Source organism: Mastigoproctus giganteus, chromosome 8, assembly GCF_048544385.1.
Source record: "Mastigoproctus giganteus isolate SK-2022 chromosome 8, ASM4854438v1, whole genome shotgun sequence".
NCBI lineage: Eukaryota > Metazoa > Arthropoda > Arachnida > Uropygi > Thelyphonidae > Mastigoproctus > Mastigoproctus giganteus.
In genome coordinates this window covers 204,694,634-204,711,603 of record NC_143582.1, presented here as the reverse complement: position 1 = coordinate 204,711,603, position 16,970 = coordinate 204,694,634, and the positions used below count along the sequence as shown (strand labels likewise).

The 16,970-nt window shown below is 35.7% G+C and overlaps 1 protein-coding gene across 4 annotated transcripts in view; it reads left to right on the top strand.

The window, feature by feature from the left end:
- The window catches only part of LOC150082215 (transcription factor Sp9-like), a 257,291-nt gene that overhangs the window by 66,339 nt on the left and 173,982 nt on the right, over positions 1–16,970 (top strand). Inside the window, exon 1 of one of the 4 annotated variants that reach the window (XM_090379183.1) lies at positions 7,232–7,249. The exons of 2 other annotated variants lie outside the window; for them this stretch is intronic. The gene's annotated coding sequence lies outside the window, so the exon portion shown is untranslated. Of the gene's footprint in view, positions 1–7,231; positions 7,250–10,215; positions 10,231–16,970 lie in introns of those variants that run through there. One more of the 4 variants, XM_090379182.1, reaches the window with a different exon arrangement.

Genomic DNA, 16,970 nt, shown 5'->3' with positions numbered 1-16,970 from the left:
ATCCAAGCAAGAATTTAGTGAAGGGATATTTGACAGTCGATCTCTATAGTTACAGAGATAATACCTGGTGGTCGCTCTTCTTGATTGGCCAAATTAATTAAAATCTAAGGATCGCATTTGTGTTTCGAACTAGCTGTTTGATGTTAGTAATTATTGTTTGCGAAATTATAAGAAGTACTCCACTGCGAAAGAGAACACGAGAAATTTCTATTTATGGACCAATCGATTGATGGATAATTATAGTTCCCTTACAAGGATAAGATACCGATGCTTTGGATTTATTATTTTTTCTAGGTCTTCAGATGAACGCACTTGGAATGCTCCATTATCCCAATTAAAAAAAAAAAAAAAACACAAACGTCGATTAACTCTCTCCAACACCACTAAGTTCAATGAAGATGTGTCCGTAATCTACAAAACTTTGGTGGATCCAAGTCAATTCGTGTTGGCAATGACGTCAACTGTGCAGTTGCTATGTCATGCAGCATGGTTTGGTCTTAAATTCTGTAATTCGGCTAGAAATAGCAAGCAGTACGGCTGTTCATGAAAAATTATGATCATTCTTTATTGAACAGTCCTCGGATTCATACGGATCCTTCTAGTAGGAAGGTTAGAAAGTGAATGCGTGTTTATTGCAACACCTTTAATCCAGATAAGATTATTTATTAATTTTTTTAATGTACCTACTCAGTTGAATTCTGTGCTTTGAGGGTTGAGGGAAACCTACCCTTAACCCATTCACTTACTAACCTACTACTAAACTCTTTCAATAAAAACTAGGTGATGATTGGCAGATAAGATTTTTTGTTTTAAATCTCTGTTACTACTGGTTCAACTATCATGGTCGTTCTTATAAATATATTGATTTACAATGTAAAATAATTTGCCCAAACCCATCAAATATTCAATTAAAAATTAACTCATTAAATTATGCTTAATATCATGTAATCGATCCCTGGTTACGAATTATTTTTAAAAGATGTATGATGGATCTTTTAGATGGAAAACTAAGGCCAATATCGTGAACAGATATTTACTGAAGAACGATTTTGATAACGTTTATATGATATATTGGCTAGTTATTTCTCACTTATGATCTAAAGGTTGGGCACCCTTTTTGCTTCTATTGTTCTTCCTTGAATTTATTCAACCCATCCACTTCCACAACAGATGGAAGCTTCCGACAATCAACCACCCTCTGGCTGAAGGCAAACTTCCGTACATCTCTCCTGCAACCATCCTTCCTCAACTTGAATTTATGCCCCTTATGCGTGTAGTCTCAGCAAGTGGAAGAATACCATTAGCATTCAGCTTACTCAATCCATTCAAGGCTTTAAACACCTGAATCAGCCCTTCCCGCAGGTGCCTAGTCTCAAGACGCTGCAATTTTCAGAACTGAAGCTTTTCTAGAGCATCCTTTAGTCCTCTTCACCAATCTGTTTGCATTTCTCTGCACCCATTCCAACGGATCTACATCCTTCCTAAAGTGAGGCCTCCAGACCTCTATGCAGTACTCAAGATGCGTCCTAACCATGGCCTTATACAAATGAATAGTATAAATTAATTAAATTTAATTTTTACGGTGAGAGTGAGGTGAACTTCATGAAACCATGTATCCAGTCTGTCTCGTGTCCACCACTCAAGTGGCTGGAGGTGGTATCGTGGTATGGGGTGCGTTCTGTTGGTACGGACTGGGTCCACCCACCATTAGAAGGTCGCGTTACCTCCAATAAATATCTCTCTATCGTATCGGACCAACTCCACCGTGTAATACTTCATTTTTATTCGGATTGCGATGGATTCTTTCAAGAAGACAACACAACTATAAACTGTGCAAGGATATGAATGGTTCGAGGAATATTTTCAAGATTTTCAACTCTTGGCTGTCTACTTCTCAGATGTGAATCCAACTGAGAATGTCTGGGATCCATTAGAGGGGGCAGTTCGGCTTTGCAGTCCGGCTGTGGTTCAGGAAAAAGGGGGTCCTAGTTAATATTGAATAAAGGTTTCTAACTTTTTTGGCGAGTGAATACACAATGTTTTGAGAAAAGCTATATAAAAAATGTATTTCATTTAGTCTACGCGAACAATCTTTCCATTTTTTAGAACTCCAAACAAAATCGGTGTTCGGCTTTTAAAACACCACAGCAAAAAAACTGAAAAGGCAGTGGCAGAAACACCTCACAGTAGGAGCACGATATCCCAATTGGCGGGTAGCTGCAATGCGAGATGTATCAACCCGGTTTCTTCCCCTCCACACCCCCCACAATTAAACGCCAAACGCACTGCAGAGAAAGAACTGACAGCAGGTATCTGATCTCAGTTACCAACGGATGAAGGAGCGTATTGGATCTGCGAGGAGTCATGTGATTCGGTGAGTCACACTTCATTCTGTTTTACTCTGTTTTATTCTGATGAGATGGTACAGATTTGAGGAAAAGGACTCGTGGATCTCTCCACCCATGCAGGATCGATTTATGTGGCAAGCAGCCACGGTTTCGACTTCAGGAAATGTTTTAGTGTAGATGCTAAGCTAAGCCTTTTGATTCCTTTAGAACTAATAAGAGATGAAGACCACAGTAGAATACCACCGCTGTGCCTAAATTATTTTAATTAATTAGACTGCGATTATTGGATATCTGAAATTGTTTTATAATCCTCACCATAAATGTTACCATGAAAATAATTTTAAAATAAAATAATACACATTTTCATAACTAACGATCTTTTATTTTATTTTATTTTATGGCATGTTGTTTGTTTATTTATTGATTTTTATTTACTAATCATATTCAGCGTCCATCTGCGTCTTCCCACCACCCCTTCATCAAATACAATTCTCCCTCATCCATATTTCTTCCTCTACCAAATGCTTCTTGAACCATTTCTCCTACACATACATTAAAGTCGGAGATGGACAACACCCGTTTCTATCTTTACACTTTCACCTTTTCCTACCCTATTGCTTTTTGTTCCCAATATAATCTACTAATCATTCTTCTGTCCTTCCAATCACTCCAGTCCGTTCCCGTACATTCAACAATTTAACTCAGTCTATCCAAATCTGAAAAACATAAATCTCTGTTCCCTTTAGATGTCAATATTTCTTCACGCTTATTGCATTCCCTTTCTTTCTCCTGAAACCAAACTACCTTCTCCACCATCCTTCTATTTAATATTCTTGGCACTATCTCTGCTGAACGTGATACCAAACTCTAAAGCCTTTACTAAGTTCTGAAATTTCACTGCATCCTTTCCATTGATATCTTCATTGTGGCCTTAAAACCTTCTGTCATTCTCTGGCTTGTACATTAATAACCTTCATAATTCCCTTAAGTCCACTTTCCCCAATTAACCTTATAAACTCCACTGGAATTCCATCAGTGTTTACTGCCTTATTTCCCTTCATTTCTTTAATGCTACGATTACCTCATGTTTAGTTCCAGCTTGTCTTAATCAATTCTTTCTATATCATCTGTTTGTTTCTGTTATAGACCTTTTAAAAAGACAAATCCTATTATCAGTCTTCCAATTTACTTTCGTTATTCTTCTTTAAGAAGAACATATATATGTCTTCATTAACATGCAAAAATGCACATTCCGACTTCCTTTCTACCTAATGCTCAAATCGTCTTGAAAGAGTAAAGTTTCTTCGTCATGGTTGGGAAGGAACTTTTGTCTTAGAAAGTGTTCTTGAAGTTACTGTCAGAGCTGAATCTAGGAGATGAATCAGAAGGTGAGAGGGAAGTAATATTCCCTCAGTGCTTGATTAATGCATTTAGATAAAAAAAAATAACTATCAAAAATCACTGCTTTCAATGTCCCTCACCGTCCTGGACTACCATTACTGCTGGTAATGAGCATCAACTTGAAGTCTATTATGATTATCTCCATCATAGCACTTCAAAATCCCTCATCGCCTTCAAATTATGTTTGGCTCTCCTGATTCCTTCTTTATTTTTGAGTCTTAGATTTTTCAAACCAGATTTGCCATTTAATCTACCACATCAAATAGATGCAATGATTTCTAAGAATAGCTGTCAGTATAATATCATTATGGAGAGTGATGATGGAACCCGGTATTGAACGTTAATATTAAACTGGTTTCGCTTGCTTCCTTATTGTGGGAAATAGGGAGTGTCCCTCGATTATAAGGTATAATAATGTTCGTATTTGTTTGAAGTTCTTCTCTGGTGAAGGTTGGGGAGCAAAGGGGTGGGGGATTCTAGATCTAGTAGATTGCTTTTAACCCGGTGGTTAGTAAGATCGTTTCTCTTTGTCTAATATTAAGGGCCACATTATTGCATGGCAAAATTCACGGTTTTCAAAAGTTCGGATAAATTGTAAATGAAACGAATTAAAATATTTTTACAGCTCCGATTTTATTCCGATTAACATCAGAATCACTACTGATGTTGAACTAAAACACAATTCCATTTTTATGTACACTCCACTACCTATTTTTAGCAGTAGAGTGTACATAAAATACGTACAAAATATATGCTCTACTGCCTACTTTTGGCAGTGGAGTGTACATAAAATACGTACAAAATATATGCTCTACTGCCTACTTTTGGCAGTGGAGTGTACATAAAATACGTACAAATTAGACGCACTACTGCCTATTTTTGGCAGTACAGTGTACATATAATATGTACAAAATATATGCTCTACTGCCTATTTTTGGCAGTAGAGTGTACATAAAATACTTACAATTTAGACGCTGTACTGCGTATTTTTGGCAGTAGAGTGTCTATTTTTGTGTAATTGTATGATTACACTTATTAACCACAGCTTATCATGTTTAATTGTGGTAAATAAGTAATACACTGAAACGTGGTTAATAAGTGTACATAAAATATGTGCAAAAAATATATGCTCTACTGCCTATTTTTGTCAGTAGAGTATACATAAAATACGTACAAATTAAACACTGTACTGCCTATTTTTGGCAGTACAGTGTACATAAAATACTTACAAATTAGACCCTCCACTGCCTATTTTTGGCAGTAGTGCGTCTATTTTGGTGTAATTGTATGATTACACTTATTAACCACAGCTTATCATGTTTAATTGTGGTAAATAAGTAATACACTGAAACGTTGTTAATAAGTGTACATAAAATATGTGCAAAAAATATATGCTCTACTGCCTATTTTTGTCAGTAGAGTATACATAAAATACGTACAAATTAAACACTGTACTGCCTATTTTTGGCAGTACAGTGTACATAAAATACTTACAAATTAGACCCTCCACTGCCTATTTTTGGCAGTAGTGCGTCTATTTTGGTGTAATTGTATGATTACACTTATTAACCACAGCTTATCATGTTTAATTGTGGTAAATAAGTAATACACTGAAACGTGGTTAATAAGTGTACATAAAATATGTGCAAAAAATATATGCTCTACTGCCTATTTTTGTCAGTAGAGTATACATAAAATACGTACAAATTAAACACTGTACTGCCTATTTTTGGCAGTACAGTGTACATAAAATACTTACAAATTAGACCCTCCACTGCCTATTTTTGGCAGTACAGTGTACATAAAATACTTACAAATTAGACCCTCCACTGCCTATTTTTGGCAGTACAGTGTACATAAAATACTTACAAATTAGACCCTCCACTGCCTATTTTTGGCAGTAGTGCGTCTATTTTGGTGTAATTGTATGATTACACTTATTAACCACAGCTTATCATGTTTAATTGTGGTAAATAAGTAATACACTGAAACGTTGTTAATAAGTGTACATAAAATATGTGCAAAAAATATATGCTCTACTGCCTATTTTTGTCAGTAGAGTATACATAAAATACGTACAAATTAAACACTGTACTGCCTATTTTTGGCAGTACAGTGTACATAAAATACTTACAAATTAGACCCTCCACTGCCTATTTTTGGCAGTAGTGCGTCTATTTTGGTGTAATTGTATGATCACACTTATTAACCACAGCTTATCTTTTTTAATTGTGGTAAATAAGCAATGAATTCTACTTCAGCATACTCTGCAACGTGGTTAATAGGTGTACATAAAATATGTGCAAAATATATGCTCTACTGCTTATTTTTCTCAGTAGAGTGTACATAAAATAGGTACAATTTAGACACTGTACTGCCTATTTTTGGCAGTACATAAAATACGTACAAAATATATGCTCCACTGCCTATTTTTGGCAGTAAAGTGTACATAAAATACGCACAAATTAGACACTGTACTGCCTATTTTTGGCAGGAGAGTGCGCATAAAATACGTACAAAATATATGCTCTACTGCCTATTTTTGGCAGTAGTGCGTCTATTTTGGTGTAATTGTATGATTACACTTCTTAACCACAGCCTATCGTTCAATGGAATTGTACGTTCATACACATAGTACTGCCTATTTTCGGCTTGATGTAGTCAAATAGCAACCTTCCTGGATCATAATTTATCTTGTTAATACTTAAAAGACAAGAAAAGGAAAGTTGTGTAGATAATTTGTATTTTCTAGCTAATGCTTTTAAGAAAAGTTAATAAATTTTTTAAAAGCAAGCTCAAATTTCATTTTAAACTTTCTTTTATAAAATTCATTGTGTAGTTGTTGCAGAATCACTTTTATTATTATTTTATAAAGATAAGCCAAAAACAAATCACACAATGACCAGAGAAACCAAATCATACGATGACGTCATCGAATACATTGTGTATTGATTATATAAAGGTTAGAAGTGTAAAAACTTTATCTTTTATAAAGATCTTTTATATATATTTTATTCTCTTATTTATTATTAGCCTTTTAACTATTGCTATAATAGTGAGCCAAAATTTTTAAGTGTACATTTGATTAAATCAATCGAGGATTTTGCAGGAGAGAAAGCCAAATCATTACTTTCTTCCCGGAAACTTTTTTTTTTTAAAGAAGTTTTTCTCTACAACTAAATCTCAGGGTGAGAAAAAAAAAAGGGGGGGGGGGAGTTAACGGAAATAAAGTTTGCTTATTTTCAGCAGACACTAATAACGTCAAAAATTAAATGTTCTTCATCCACCCTTTCCAACCAGAATAAATGTCCCTTGTTCAATTTTCCCGACTCCTCCCTCCTCCTCCTGATGCGTTCTCGCTGTTATCATTATCTGCTGCTCTTGTTCGTGGTTCGCCACCCTGAAACAGGACCGTTGCTAGGGGCAACTGATCGCATCCACACGGCCCTACGAAGCTGATAGAAATGGCGGTCTGCTGAAGATTCATGGCTGAATAGAATGTAAGCATTTTAAAATGCCTTGTAGTGTGTGTGTATGTGTGTGTGTGTGCGCGCACATTTTAGAGGTAATGTGCATTTTGGGATAATACTTTTTGCGTATGAAATTTTAACGAATTGTAATAACCATTTATATAGTTTAAATGGCTGCAAATTTAGTTAAAAATGCTAAATCCTATTTCTGACAGTAATATTTCTTTATTATGTGTCTAGTTCATTTAATTATTAATTATTTAACAATTAATTATACTTTTTCTAAGTCTGTAAAATTATATTTCTATATTTTTGCCAATTCAATATTTTTTTAATATTTTTATTGATCTATGTCCGCTATTATTTATCTGATTTTTTTTTTTCTAACGTCTCTGGATGAATTTCTATTTCTAAATCTTTTCTGGATTCAGGCAACTCTGACGTCACAGTTAAAACTGAACATTCAGAATATAAAGATAAAATATTCTCAATTTATTTTTCTCTTTGAGTACAAAACAATCAAGAAAGCAAGCTTATACAGCATCAGCCAAAAAAACCCTTCCCATTAGAGCCAAAAGTTTGTCCAGTTCCTCCTTGAATTTATTTACCAACTTCCACAACGACAGATGGAAGTCTGTTCCAGCAATCACTGGCTAAAGGAAAATTTCCGCATCTGTTCTGCAACTGTCTTTCCTCAATTTGAATTTATGGCCCCTCAGGTGCGTGAGCGAGAGGATGAATCCCATCAGCATTGAGCCTGCTCAAACCACTCAAAGCCTTATCAGATCACCTCGCAGATTATCAAGCTCAATGCTGATGGGATTCTTCCTCTCGCTTAGATTACGCACCTGAGAGGACATTTATTGGTAAGAGCAATCCTTTGTTCCATTCGCCAATCTCATTCCCCTTCTGTGTACTCCTTCCAGTAGTTCTACATCGCTCTTAAAATAAATCCTCCAGAAATGTATGCAGTACTCAAGATGTGTCTTAACCATTGACTTGTACAATGAGGTAATCACCTCCTTATCTCTGCTAGCACAATTCCTGTGATCATATGAATCACAGAAAGATCGCGACTTCCTCTGATATTCAGTTACATTCCTCTGATTAGAGGAAGCGCACAATGATATTCCTGTGATCACAAGAATCATAGGAAGATCACGCTTCCATGAGATATTAACCTTCTTGGATTGGCTTTTCTGGGATTTTCTCAACGGATTTACAACTATATAGATGCGGCAATCAAAGAAAAACACACGCACGAATCTTACCTTCTCGACGATGTAGCAGATATGGAGCGATTATGTGGCTCACTTTGAGCGACAGAAAGACTGATGGTGGTAGATAGGACAGGGTGTCACTTAATACCAAGATAGCTGTTTCATATTTCAGCGAGAAATGTTTAATCTCGGTGGAAAAACTTTCAGCTTCATTCCAAAAACGGTAACGTTTAACTAGATCACCAACCCTTCAAGCCCATTCAATCATAAAACTATTGAATGGGCTGGAAGGGATGATGAACAGTTTTCAATACTTAATAATAACAATCCCTCTCTCTCTCTCTCTCTCTCTCTCTCTCTCTCTCTCTCTATGCGCTGTTTCGCATTGTGGCTGAATTAAACGAGAAAGAATTGATAGTCGCACCCTCTGGAAAACTCGACAAACAAGTAAAATGATCCTGGAATACTTAGTATAAACAGAAAATTCGAGTATTCTAGTATCCTGTTTGATCAAACAACGAATCTTTATCTCATCTAAGATCGGAAAACAATTTTTTCCCTTTGAAATTCCACCACGACCATTACATTAAGCTTAGATTCTAAAATGCCTCCCGAATTTATAAATATATATACTCCCTAAAGCTTTGCTGTTTCCATACCCACCCTTCTGGGTGTCCCCTCTTTAATTGCGTATGTTCACGGTTTGTCTGAGAAACTGGAAACGCCCAAAGAAAATTCGACCATTTCTGCTTGTGATAAGCTGTTATACCCGAGTGAAAAAGTCCTTAAATGTTTAATGGTGCTCTTACCGCTGATGGATTTGTACACTCAAGAGTCCATGCGAAACCCGGATAGATACAGGTCTTGAAACAGAAAACCCTCCTTGGATGTTTGTTTATGGACGTCTGTTTGCCCTTGGATGTTTGTTTATTGGACGCCTTTTATACTCTTTGGATGTTTGTTTATTGGACGCCTGTTATAGTCTTTGGATGTTTGTTTATTGGACGCCTTTTATACTCTTTGGATGTTTGTTTATTGGACGCCTGTTATAGTCTTTGGATGTTTGTTTATTGGACGCCTGTTATAGTCTTTGGATGTTTGTTTATTGGACTATTGCAGTCTTGTATACATTTGTGCTTAGTGGTAAGTGGAAAAAATCAGTAGCGTTCTCTTCTTTAAAAAAACTGCATTTTTTTGATAGAAGAGCTAAATATTTTATTTAGCCACCATGTTGTAATAAATATCTTGCAAATACTCGATATATCTTTGATCCTGGATGTGTGTGGATACTTTTCAAACCTTGTCGCTACCATAAAATCTTTCTCTTTCTTCCCTCCCATACACAATTCAGTACTCTACATCTTTCAACAACCCCCTACACAAGAATCGCACGTGAATATATAAAGGGGAGACGATATCAGAGTGTCATAGGGATGGCGTTTCCTCTCGTATGTGTGCAACTTGACACCGAAATAACACGGTATGCAGGAGTGTACGAAGGTCTGGGTAGTAAAAATCGAAGTAGCCAGTCATTCGTTCAGATGGCAGTGCTCAAAGTCCATCACAGAGGGGATGTTGATTGGTCGCGTGAGCCAAGTGTAATATTAACCACGCCTCTCAACAGCCTCTGGGTCAGTGAAGGATAAAGGATTATTGTAGGCTCCGCCTTTGTGTCTCTCTTTGTGTGTCTGTGGATGATTTTACGTGTAGTCTGTCTCATCAGGCAGGCAAAAACAGAATCCATTTCCGAGTAGGAACATTTTGCGGTATGCATAAGTAATAACCATTTTGGTAAGGAACTTTCTTAGCGCTGTCTGTCTTTTCCAGAATGCAAATTCCTTTGTAAAGTGGGTTGCAGATATTTATGATAGAATCCTTATTTATCTTGTACGTGTGCGCTACGAATAATTTTAATAAAAGCACATACTATATACAGCCACGCGCGCCTGTCTTTGTGTGAGAGAAAGATGAAATAAAGATTTATAGAAGAATAAGAAGTGAGTAAACTGAGGGTTTTTATTTTTCTTTTTTCTTTTTTTTTTAAGAAGATGGATGGATTTGTCTTAGGCTTATTATCATAAGTTGTTCTGACAACTTCCTGAAATAGCTTGCGAAAAAGAGAGGAGTCGATTTATTTTAAAGATTCTAATGAATAAACAGGTAAATAATCCTATTATCTTTAATATTTGGAATAATTTCAATAAAAACGGTTTTTATAGTGTTTATCTTGAAGAAGAGAACGTGAAGTTATCTTTTGTAACTTTCGAAATGGCTTGAAGTTAGATTTCGGCAAATTTCAAAATGGCTTGAAGTTAGATTTCGTTAAAATGGCTTGCTTGAAGTTAGATTTCGTTAAAATGGCTTGAAGTTAGATTTCGTTAAAATGGCTTGAAGTTAGATTTCGTTAAAATGGCTTGAAGTTAGATTTCGTTAAATTTCAAAAATGGCTTGATGTTAGATTTCATTAAAATTGCTTGAAGTTAGATTTCGATAAATTTCAAAAATGGCTTAAAGTTAGATTTCGTTAAAATGGTTTCAAGTTATGAATTCTCATAAATTTCAAAATGGCTTGAAGATATTAATTTCAGTAAAATTCAAAATGGTGTGGTAATAAATATGCAAAAATAATTATTTAGAATTAAGCAATTTTATTTTTTTTTTTAAATTATGGTTGGAGGAAAAAGATTGTCAGTGGTTGATATGCTTGCGCTTCTACCTGGTTTCTAATTTTTCTCTCTAAATGTATCCTCCTTCCTCGTTTTAAAATTCAAATTCTTTGCACGAGCAGTGGTGACGTCACCGTCTAATATGGCTCCTGTCATTGAAATTTGTAAAAAAGTGGCATCTCTCTTTCCTTTATTATGCAAATATTTTTATATAAAAATGATTCTAATAGTGAATTTTATTTTATTTTATTAATCTAGATAGTTTATTGCTTTTAATAATAATAAATACAACATATTTAGACGCCTTTTTTTAAGAGAATAATTTGTTAAAAAAACGGTAACCATTTTTGAATGGACTGAAAACACCACTGCCATTAAGGTGATGAAATAAAGATAGAATGAAGGATGTAGCAGCTTCGTGAACTACTGCTTCTCATTATTATTTTATTTACTTCCATTCAGAGAACTGACTTCTTAATGTTATCAATATAATAAAAAATAAAAATTTCTTCTTTGTATATTACAAATTTTATGTCCAAGATTGCCACACAAACGCTGACGGTTTTTATATATATGGGGTGGCAATAAAGTTCCAGGACTGGTGCAATAAAAAGAACACAAAGTGAAACAGCTCAGAAATGGTTTTATTTTTTTATTAAAAGTAATCATCACCTGATTGAATCCACTTATTAGACCGTTCTTAAAGTTTCTGAGATGATGTTCAGTTCGGCGGTTACGTTTTCTTTATGTCCTCAACATCCTAAGAATAGTTTTCATTTTGGGTAAGAGGAAGAAGTCCTCTGGTAGTAGATCGCTAGAATAGGGTGGATGATTGATCTGTACAATGCTATGTTTCGTCAAAAATGTCTTCATGACAAGTGCGGAATGGGCTGGGACATTGCCGTGCAACAAGAACCAGGTACCTTTCTCTCGGAATTGCGGTCTCACCGGGAAATGCGCTTCAATAGTCTTTGAAGCACCTGTAGGTAGTACGCAGCATTGACTGTCTTCCCTTCAGGTACAAACTCCTCTTGTAAATCACACCCTGTTGCCGAAAAACATGATCAACGTTGTCTTGATCCTGGACTTCTGTATATGAAATTTTTTGGCGTTGGTGATGATTTTGAAGTCCACTGTATGCTCTGACGCTTCGTCTCTGGTTCCACTGAAACACCCAACACTCATCTCTAGTGACAATACAGTCGAGAAAAATCCGATTTGTCTGTAGTATATATAGCTCTCGAAGATGCTTTCCATAGCGCAAACGTCGGAGTAATCCTATTTGGAGGCTTCTTTCCACAAATACATTGAGCCTTCCCGAAGTCTCTGTTCAGCAAGAAAGAACAGTGAATCTTGAGAATAATAAAACGGTCTACATTCGAATCATTAATGCGGGAGTCCCGTAGAGAAGGAGTTCTGTCTAGAAGTTTTTTTGCCACCGAACTGTTCCACATCACGGCTGGATGAGGTTTCATCTTAATGTATGTGGGCAGATGGCATAAAGCTGACATGCGCTTCCTAACGACTTCTTCCTAGGCTTAGGAAGATGAAGATGTCACAGTTTACTATCGGCACCAGCCCTTTTAAACGGACTTTGCACTGAGTGCGTTCTGGGATCGGTTTGTCTGTTTTGTTGACCAAAAAAAAATCAGAATTTCCATTCTAAATAAATCCGTTGAATATAACCAGATTTTATAAGCACTATATTTTATCGAATTTCTATTTTATAAATTTTTAAAAAATCGATAAATATAGAATTTTATGAAAATCCATTCAATGAAAGTCGAGTTATTACCTGTGGACGGGCAGACGGACATGCTGAAGTCTCTACTACAATCAGATCCGTAAAGAATTGAAATCAAAGGTTAGAGCAAATCACTGCTCTTTATTTTCTCTTTATATATTATCTTGTTTTCTTTGTTTATTGCCCTTTAACTAGTAGGTTCGTGTTTTCCTGCCACTTACTGCACTAACCACCTAAAACAGAAAACAGAACGCGGTTTTAGCATAAAGGAGACCACACAACTGGTTTTAGTGTTGAAAGGTGCAGTTTTTCTAATTTTATAACTGCAAAAGAGCTTTCTGTATCGTTACCACACCTGGAGGAAAAGACCAGTCTGGTTTTTTTCTCCAGAAATACTTAAAATGGCAAATGGTTCTTTCTGCAAACCACTTGCGATTTGGTAAGGCCTAACAGTGTATATGTAAAACATCATAACGTAATTCTGGAGTTCCAATTCACTATTTGAATAACGCTCAGCTTTTATCAATCCACCAGGAAAAAGAATTGTACCGTTAACTGCACACCTATGAACCTGTTCTTGCTTTCTTACATCGTCGCATCGTCGAAAAAGGCTACAGAATACTTATGATAGGGTAGTGTACATTCGAATGTCCCTCGCTGGTAGTACAGTGCATATAAGCACCGTTCTGCCCATACCAGATGGACAAGGGCCGGTACGAACCTTTCAATGATGCGATTTTTATGGGCCTTGTCTATCAAATGGTTGAGTTAGTCGGTCTCAGGCGAGGTACATGGTTTTTTCTCCCTGTACAAAGATAAACAGTGATGGATTATATTTTTTGATTTCAACTGGAAAAAGTAATTATGCGCAAAAGCTAGAGAAAATCCCTGACTGGGGATTTTCCCTAGTCAGGGACATTCCACTTTTTTTCCCCTTATCTGAAAGTTGATGGTAAATGAACGATACTTGACTTCCTTTGTTTCGGGGAAATAAATGTCAGTTTTTAATTCGTTACCCAATAATTATATTTTAGCCAATGAATTACGTCGATATACGTAGTGAAAGGAAATTAAAGTTCTAGAAATCCGACGCATCATCATATCCAAAAAAAAATATATAGATCTGATCAAAAATTTTGAGCTGCATTTTTGAAATCAGTATATCCTGTCCGGGATTTATGTCAACAATGTTTACAATAAAGGTTGAGAAACTGCCAAAATGTTCTATTGGGTAGATATCAAGTGATGTAAGGGCCGTGGTAGATGGGCAGCTTCGTCCTCGCGATCTTTGAACCACTGTTTGACAATACGGGTCCTGTGAACTGTACTATTGTCATCCTGGAAGACATTCATCCCGGACTGGCAGAAATGCTGCAGAATGGTACTTTGGTAAGTCTCATGGAAAATTCAATCGTTAAGACGCTTGGGAGTCCAATTTGCACAGACATTTCCTCAACTGCAATCTAACATTGATGATGGTATAGGAGGATTCATAACTGATATCCAATCACCAACTATCGTACACCTATTATTTTGACGTTCTGTGGGGATTATGGGGATCACAGCTACTGTGTTATCTAATTAACAGTAACGAATTAATGCTTCTCGGCATTGTTATCTGATTAAAAACGATATTCATTTTTATACGTTGACTACGTGGAGTTATGTAGTCGTTTCTAAAGAGACTAATCGAGAGCGCTGTAACCGTTACTAGAGGGACAACAGTATTCCCAGGCCTGAGAAATATAAAGGAGTCCCCTTACGTTGTTTCCTTCAAAGGACTCTTTTGAAGAAAACAACATACTTTAAATAAAAAACACTACTCCAAGAAGTACTTCATATCGTTGTTTATTTAAAATGCCTTTTCCATACCCGGATTTCGATCTTTTTGTTGTCTCATCGGTGGGGAAGCAAACGCCATACATTTAAATTTTAAAGCCAATTGTACCTATCAACGGGCAGAAATTGTTTAATATTGTTTTAATAAAATAAATTTGTAAACCTACGAGGATAAATAAAAAAACGTAAAGGGAATTTGTGTATTAAATTAACGTGTCATAACACGTTCCAAAGATCATCATAACTGTTATGTTGTTAGATAAGTCTACACGTGCGTTGCGAAGAAAGAGAGGCATTCTTAAGACGGATTCTTAGGAGAAGAAACATTGGTGCATTCAAGAAAACCAGCAGCAAAGCAATGGGGGGAAACACATCCTTAAAAAGCAAAAATTTCTTCTGGCAAGGTCATTCTGACATTGTCTTGGAATTTGAACGTGTAAAGACTGTCAATAACAAAAGATATTGCCATATTGGAAGGAAAACTTAAAAACGTTTTTCGTAGTTAATACAGAAGTTTGCTGTTAGAAGGTGCTGCACCATGACAATGCCCAATCTCATTCACACGCTGTAACCGTTAAAATTGTTTTAAAACTTTACTTTTATTTCTGCGATTACTTTTCTAGACTGTAGAACTGTTCGTTTAAGAGGCCTAAGTCTGAAATTGCAACTGTGGAAAGAGATTATCGAATTCAGCTGCCCAAAAAGTAGGATAGATAAAAAAAAAAAAAGAAAGAAAAAAAAAGGAGAGTATACATCCAGTGTATCGAATTCTCGCACCTGGTTTAGGAACAACCCCCAACCCTCATACCCTCCCGTCATAATATAATCACATCCAGGAAACAGAATGACACCAGACAGGACTAAACTTCTTGATTGAAGGTTTTCCAGTGCACGAAATTGCAACGCTTAATGTTAATAACTTCGGTCCTTTCTTCGTTCCTTCCAAGGTTTTTTTTTTTTTTTTTTTTTGAGTACATTTTAAGGTATGGATGACTCTCTCGGCATTGCAAACCACCTGTGTACTACAAACGTAATAAGAAAACCTTTCGTGCAACTGTCAAATACAATGATCTATTGTGTATTTGCTTCCCTTTTATCTTTCTCACTCGCCTTTTTCTTCCCCAATACGCACTTATGCACGTTTTCTCTTGCTCTCTTGTGTCACACACACACATACGTATATTCGCCGGCCCGTTCGATTGCTTCTTCTTCCGCAACTGATTTTATCGCACCATGCACAAAAGTGATAGAAGAAAGGGGGTGGTGGTGGTGGTGGGGGGGGGGGTTCTGAATGATGTGATAATCAGTCTTTGTGCTTTTGTCATACAAATTGTAACGGACGTATCTTTTGTAATATGTAAGGAGCAGAAGGGTTGTATAAGGAATGTTTTCCTCAGCGTGTATCAAAAATAATACGAATAATACCAAAAAAAATTGAAAATTTGAACCCAGCCGAGAGACAATATACAATCGTGCTTTTTAAGATTATACTACAAGGTGTTTCTTAACTAAGTCAAGAAAAAAATGTTTTATTCGGGGGAATTTCTTAACTGAGTTAAGAAGCAGGGTGTTAATTAGGTGATTTTTAAGATTATACTACAAGGTGTTTCTTAACTGAGTCAAGAAAAAATGTTTTATTCAATGGGGGGGCATTTCTTAACTGAGTTAAGAAGCAGTGTGTTTTATAAAAAGTGTTTCTTAATTAGGAGGCAGGATAGTTTTATATGAGCGTTTCATAACTGGGTTAAGATTTTTATGTGGCATGCCTTAGCTGGGATAAGAAATATAATGTTTATACGGATATTTCTTAATAATTAAGAAATATAGTGTTTTATATGGTATATTTCTTAAGTGTTGAGTGGTTTTTTTTTTAGCTGATTTTAGAGACAGTGTATTTTATATAAGGTATTTCTGAATTAAGTAAAGAATGTTTATACAGGGTGTTTTATTCGGAGAATTTCTTAACTGATTAAGAATTAGGGTGTTTTATAAAAGGTGTTTCTTAATGAGTTGGGAGGCAGGATAGTTTTATACGAGAGTTTCTTAACTGAGTTAAGAATTATATGTGATATGCCTTAGCTAGGTTAAGAGAAATTTGTTTTTTACCAATCTTTCTTAATAATTAAGAAATACAGTGTTTTATACGGATATTTCTTTATTCGGATAATTTTTTCATACGGATAATTAAGAAATGTCGTGTTTTATATGGTTTATTTCTTAAGGGTTGAGAGGTTTTTTTGTAGCTGATTTTAGAGAGAGTATATTTTATATAGGGTATTTCT